Source organism: Zonotrichia albicollis, chromosome 2 (genome assembly GCF_047830755.1).
Source record: "Zonotrichia albicollis isolate bZonAlb1 chromosome 2, bZonAlb1.hap1, whole genome shotgun sequence".
NCBI classification, from domain to species: domain Eukaryota; kingdom Metazoa; phylum Chordata; class Aves; order Passeriformes; family Passerellidae; genus Zonotrichia; species Zonotrichia albicollis.
In genome coordinates this window covers 59121856-59127910 of record NC_133820.1, presented here as the reverse complement: position 1 = coordinate 59127910, position 6055 = coordinate 59121856, and positions in this window count along the sequence as shown.

Genomic DNA, 6055 nt, shown 5'->3' with positions numbered 1-6055 from the left:
GACATTAAATATTTACAATAGCCTGTATAAGCATTTATAATAACTGTGTGTAAGCATTAAAATTTTCATTTTATGGATTAATCATACCTGATACAGAGTACAGAAATGAGTTGACCTCTTTATTAGGTTCTTGAATGCTTCTGTAGCTTTTAGATACTGGAGATGGCTCAGCTTTGTGTTACTGGCTCTTGATTGCTGCCCTGTTAATTACGGGCACTTCTCTGATCTTAATTTAGGACTTAACTGTCAGGAGAGTGCTGTCTTTACTTATTGTTACTATTACTGCATACTTGGTTATCCAGGTAAGTGTTTTCAACAGCTACAGTAAATTTGGTTAGGAAATTGGAGTGATTTTCTGAAAATGCCAGCTTCTCTTCTCAGTGACTTTTCCTTTAATTCTTAACAGTTTTCTTTAGTTCTTAATTCTGAGTCTTCTTAGGGTCTCTACAGCTGTATTCCTCACGTAGTAAAGATAGTACCGTGACAAAAATGATTCCTAAAGCTCTCCTTAAGTAGTACTTGCTACAGAGTGCTCAGGCTTCTTCCTACAGCTCATATTTTCTTAAGCCACATCCAGCTTCATTGTGATCTGTGCTGAAAAGATGTTTTTTGTGCATAGTATGTGTGGCAACTCATGCACTGGAGCATTGGAGTGTGCATTTTCTAGCCAATGTCATCTATTACAGAATGGGACCCTCCTGCTGTAGGTATATGCAACTTGGAGGGCTCTCCTCAATCTGTTTTATTCAGTGGCTTCCTTTCAGGTAAGGCAGGCTGGGGGGTCGGAATACACTGTGGGAGAGTCTGCCTAGTACCATTAGGGGAAAATGCCACAACTCCTGCATAAGTCAGAGCAGGATGATTTAAGCATATGCCACAACAATGACAACATCTGCCAGCTGGTTCTGCGTCCAGTGGCACAGAACACGAAGGGCATGAGCGCGTTCATCTCCTGTGTGCGGATGCTGCTGGCTGTGCTGGAAGTGCTGGTTCTGGATGTACATACTCAACTGGGGGGAAAAGCCAAGCTGAACTTGCTCTGAGGGTCACCAGGAGGCTGAGTGAGTGATTTCACTGGCTTAGGCCAGGGCACATCCATTCCTCACTCACGGTAACTGCAGCCTGCCAGCGTTCAGTGTTGTCAGCCTTCAGCGCTGTTCTGACTGAAGGCTGACAACACGTGTATGGCTGCCTACTGTGCAGAATGACTCAAGTGAAGCAAGTAGGACATAAAAACTATACAAAGGCTAAACAGACGTGGATATGTCATTCTTCATCTTTGTGGTAGCCACACTGGGCCGTGGAAGGAGGAAGGGCTGATACGGCAGTGGCTTGAGGGCTTCAATGGTGGCTGAGTTAGTTCCAGAATTTGACAAAAGATTGAGTGATCCTAAAAAATGCTGTCTGCTTTGTGTTTATTTTTCTATCCTTGAAGCTGCCCTGGGTAACACACTTAAGATGGTTGCTTTCTTGCAAGAATATGGCTTGGCAAAAGCCAGGGCTGTTCTCTGAATATTCAGCAGCATGGATGTTGTTCAGATGTGTTCCTCGGCACTGACACTGCTCAAGCTGCGTCCCTCTATGAAAGCACAAGACTGCTGCAGCTTAGGGCTCTAAGATTCATGTGAGAATGGTTTAGAGGGGGAAATGCTGTCAGTGATTGGATCCCGCTTTATCTTCTAATCCCACTTTAAGCTTTTAGTAAACTTGTTCTCAGTAGTGTACTGGCAGAGGAAATGATTCTCGATAAACCGAACAGTTTTTGCTCGGTCGCTGGCCTTTGCATGTACACTGGCTTCCTGCTTTATCCGGTGACGTGTCCCATTAGTCCACAATATATTCAAGAGATTAAAGCGTGTCTGCCAAGATAGAATAATAACTTTGATTACTTTTTTCCTTGGATGTGATAAGAACAGCACTCTAACAGGGAAAATGGTTTTAATTGCTATGGTATCGTTTATCTGAATGGCTCCTAGATGCTCATTGTGGGTACAGGAAATGTCAGAGGAGATTTACCTACAGCTGTTATGACGTACTGAAAGGAATGGTTAGTGGATGAAAAAGGATTAATGTTCATGCATATGTTAGCTCTACATGTAAGGAGGGGTTTGTTTTGAAAATGCTACTTCATAAGCGATTTAAATTCCAGTGTGAATGCATCAAGAATGACAGAGGTGCATGGGCAGTAGTCTCAAAAGAGACATGTAAGAACTTTTAATGCCTGATGCCTTATCAAGGCAGCTTTGTAAATACTAATCTAATGGTTCTTTTTAACATTATGGTGAGGTGATTTTGGATGTTGAATGCATTTTGGGGCAGGAAAATGTAAATGGGGAACGTGAAGCACAGCTGAATATAAGCATCCCTATAAATTTTGGAAAATGCAGTGCAGAGTAGAGCACTGAGGTTTTGGTAGCTGAAGAAACATTTGAGGCTGAACTGCACTAATCCTCAGTTATTCCTTTGCTGCTGCTTATATCCCATACCACACACTCCATCCATGCTGCCAAAGGACAGCCTGGGAGAAGAGAGATAACTGATATCTGGCAATTTCCTGATACCAGCCAAGAAATGGAAAGGAGAGCAGAAATCATGTGGAGGGGATTGCATACCAAGAGTGGGTCACGTGGTTATCAGAGGATGAATTTCTACTTGGATGTTGCAGGAGAAGGGCTGGTCAGCTGGAGTGGGGCAGTAGGGAAAGGATTAGGGTTACCAATAAGAACTACTTTAACTTACTGATATTTGAAGTATAGATATTTACTAATTGATAATGTATAGAGCAATTGAGCTATTTCTATTACCCTAAAGCTGAGTTATATATAGCTCTAAAAGTTCAAATTCCTGGGTCTTTATTTGGCTTGTTCTATTTTAGGAAGAGAATCCATATGTAAAATTCTGCTTTGCTATCGTGAAGTCCTGCCAAAAGTTTATTTAAAGAGCAAAACTTGGCAGAGACTGCTCTTTTATCTGCAGATTTGCATTGAGTCCTCTATGCTCTGTTGTGGTTAAGTGCTCTTATGGCTATTCAGTTTCTGGTGATTTCTGCTATTCCCTTGCTCTTCCTTTCTCTGTCTATATTCAGACTCCAAGGCAAGTGGGGCTGAGGAGAGCTGTTCACATGTAGCTGCAGAGGTCAGCCAAGGGACAGTGGTTTACTATTGAGCTGTTCCTCTTGGTAGCAGCTATCCAAGTCAGCAAGGTGGAAAACCACCACTGGGGATTTCTAGCAACAATGCACTGCACTGGGTCTGAGCTGTAGTACAGCACAGTAATTTGGTATTGGTATCTGCAGGTCTGCAGATTTCCTAAAGGCCTGACCCCGTTCTGAAAAGGACCATTAGGCAAGTGCTGCAAGAACAGCACTTCTGAGCAGCACTTGAGGATCTGAAGAGCGTGGTGCTCTTTCATTGTGAGGATTAGAGAGAGCTGCTCTGATTTCTTACAATTAAAAGGCGTTCTGAAATTGTGCTGCTCATGCTCAGTCTGTGGCTTTGTAGGCCTATTAGTGTAAGAGATAATGGGGTGCCTTTAGTGCTGGCTGAGCAGGCAGAGTGTGTGCTAGGGATGTGCTCTTTCCCCGGCAAGGTGGTGGGAATTGGTAATCACAGCCTAGAAGGAGCTAAAGACTCTCAGGTCTTACCAGGTCAAGGGAACTTGATTTTCCAGCAGCGTTTGGTCCATTAAACAGAACTACAAATACACCTCTGAGTGTCTACTGCTTTTAAATTAAAGAAAAGTTGGCCTCACATCTCTCTGGTAGAGCTTGGGCTAAACTGAGTTTTTCACTTTAGATAACAAATTTTATTTGTATTTGGCCAAAAATTATAGTATGCTTTATAGAAGGAAAAAAATATCCAGCATGTTCCTGTGTCTGTTTAATAGTTTTTTCAATTAAATGTAGCAATTAAAAACTGGTGAGATTTTGTGTAAAAAATCTTTTTAATCCATATAGTTTTAAGAAACAAAATCCAAAACAATGAAGATATCTTTTGGCTTAATTCTGAAAATAATACTGAGCTTTTGGTGTAGTTTTTTCATTCTTTTATTTGTAATGGATTTGCACTCTCTGAAGTGGGCAAGTAAAGTTTCTCTGAAAACAATATCTTAAGCACTGTGACCTTGATATTTGGTAGCCACAACATTTCCTCAATATTTTCCTCATTTTGTTAGGAATAAGATGTTTTCCTGCATACAAGGAGTGTTTCTAAGTGATCTGGTGTCTTGAAGATGTTCCTAGTCAGATACTCTGTGGAGGCAGAGACTTGCTTTGGATGAAGGAAATGATGTGTTCACAGTCTCTATCTTTTTTCCAAATATTTTTTACTTTGTGGCATATTTTATTAATATCCATCAAATAATGACAGCATGTACTCCACAATGCTTTAATTGCCCATTCTGGTATGTTAGTTTTCAAATACACTGATGTTCAGGAGAGGGAGCTGTCAAGCCGTTGTACTCCAGTTCATATTGACAAGCTAAGCAAAGCCTCGCTTCATTTTTAAACCCTGATGAGAGGGTGAAGGGCTCAGCACAGAAATGCATTCATGACATCCTCATCCAGCTGCTTGCCCTGCTTTAGGGACCTTGACTCTCTGGACATAAAGTTAACCCGGGCAGGGGAGTGGGGGAGAGAAGCAGCTTGTTCAGAAAAAGTCTATCAAAGCTAAACCCACCTTGTTATTAGAACTTAAAACACCTGGAGCCAGTCTTTATAGTGACTTGAAAATTGAAATATCAGCTGCTGTCAGTCTGGGTTTGAGAGGCAGCACTCCATGCTGTTTAGTTCCTTGTTTTTGCTGCCATTCTGCTGGGAGTGTGGCTGGAGCCACACAGCGCCTGCCAGCCTTGTCCAATGAGGATTTCTGTGCCATCTAGGCTGAGCCAGAGCTATGGAAAGAGCCTGGGGCTACTTATGTAATGCAGTTATGTTGCTGTGACATTATCATTTTCAGCTATAATTTGATTTATTGCTCCTTTAAGCATTATCCTTTTCCTCTCCATACTACAAAGATAATAGCAACTGCCCTCTCTCTTTCTGCCATTTTTTGTAGACATTGATACATAGTTGGTTATGTTTTATCAGACTATTTAGTTGGAAAAGTTTAATTTTTGATAAATAGATTTCATTTAACATTGAAAGCCACAAATACAGAAAGGAAAGACATCCCTATAACTTCCTAGGGAAGATGCTTACTAATTACTTTTATCCAGTCCTCTAAGACTACAAGTAGGAATGAAAACCTGCGGAATAATGATGAGGTTGATGAACAATTCACTAATCCTGGAATTCTCAGTTGTTTCCAGAATAATACATTTGGCTGGTTTGAAGAGCTGGGTTGAGTGCAAGTGAATTTCATATGAGACCCTGAGCAAGCAAGTGATGTTAGGTAAGCTGTGCAAATTATTTAAAAGTTGCCTCAAGAGATCCTAGCACTAATTTAATAAAACAGGAGCAATGCAGAAATACATGTCAAAGCTGTAAATCATGCACAAGCAATGGAGAGATGAAATTACTCTGCCCACTTCAGCCAGTATCCATGTAAATTATCCAAATCCTCGGGCACTCTTCCCAGCAGACCTGAAGGAGGAATCCCAAGCTGCTGGCATGTATCCAGGTGCCAGTGGCATCCTGTGGGATTCATCCCCAGCTTTCTGTGCCCACTCGTGTGCAGATGTGACCTCTGAGCTGGCCACCCTTGGCTGCCTGCACAGAGCAACAGCTGCTTCTGGTGCACAGCTGCCCTGGGGACGGTGCAGGCCTGAAATGGGTCACAGGAGCCACATGGTGCAAGTGCCTCTTTGTGTCATTTCACTGCAGGGAACCCCGGGTGACCCCCTCAGCTGTGCCAAGTGAGGCACTGCGAGTCACATCCCTGCTGCTTTTACAGGGTAAAGGGCTGGAATTTGGAGTAGCCTGGGAAAGTAAGGGCTGGTGGAGGAGCAAGAGCCTGGAGGTTGGACACTGCAGTGGTTAGGGGAAGGAGCACTTCCTGGCAGTGCCCTCCAGAGCAGCACTGGGAGCATTGCAAGGCATCCTGTGCTGTTTGTGGGG